An 861-nucleotide genomic window follows, 5' to 3' on the forward strand; every position below is an offset into this window, starting at 1 on the left:
CTTGGGGACGCTAGGGAACTAATAGATATGATACACCCAGTACACAATGTTGAACACCACGAAGGCAAGAGGGAAGAGGAGCCGGCAGCATTGGTCAACCTTAGGAATGTAGTCAGGGTGAAAGAGATCGGAGGAGAACCCTTTACTGAAGGAGCAGCCAGGGCTTGGGGGGAAACTGTTATCAGACTCCGAGTTGCTCTCCTTGTCTCCATCAAAGTCCATAAAATCATCACTATGGAGGCTTCCGGTACTGTCAACTTTACGCTTGAGTTGCTCCTCAAGGTCAGGGTAGCCGCTCTCAACTATGACATCATCAGGTAAGCTATGGATATCACGAAGGGTGTTACAGATCTCCTGAAGCTCATAGGTTGCTTCTTGCACATGCCTCTGGCCATGGACAAGCAGACGCTTCTTGCTGGGGTCATTGTCTTCACTCTCATCGGAGTCAGAGCTCTCTTCAGGGTCTTCTTCTGGGTCATGGGTCTCAGCAAGGTTGAGGATTTCGGTGGGAACAACACTGTTATCAACATCAATACCATTAACTCGAATGCCGTCATCGTGCACCACCTGCTCTGAGGTGGACGGGAGATCACTCAGGCTTTCTGTGGTGGCCAGCGAGGCCCCATCAGAGAGAGAAGACAGCGAACTGAGGCTTTCTGAGGAGGCCAGTGGTGCCTCCTTTGTGAGGGAGGCCAAAGAGCCAAGACTTTCTGGGCTTGCTAGGCCGGCCCACCATGGGCTAGAGGGAGGAGAGTCAGTTTCATCTTCTAGGTGAACCTGGTCATTGAATGCTGTATGAACAATCACTTTTGGGGAGGGAGGAGAGGAAGGACTTTCCTCGTCAGCACGATTGATGGGCTC

The 861-nt window shown here is 51.6% G+C and overlaps 1 pseudogene across 1 annotated transcript; it reads right to left on the reverse strand.

The window, feature by feature from the left end:
- Positions 1 to 18: 18 nt before the first annotated feature.
- LOC104992628 lies at positions 19 to 858 on the reverse strand (annotated as a pseudogene). Its single transcript, XR_825730.1, has one exon. The product of XR_825730.1 is annotated as a gamma-aminobutyric acid receptor subunit theta pseudogene (transcript).
- Between the last annotated feature and the right edge of the window lie 3 nt (positions 859 to 861).

This window comes from Bison bison, unplaced genomic scaffold (assembly GCF_000754665.1).
Source record: "Bison bison bison isolate TAMUID 2011002044 unplaced genomic scaffold, Bison_UMD1.0 scf7180017487704, whole genome shotgun sequence".
In the NCBI taxonomy this organism is placed as follows: domain Eukaryota; kingdom Metazoa; phylum Chordata; class Mammalia; order Artiodactyla; family Bovidae; genus Bison; species Bison bison.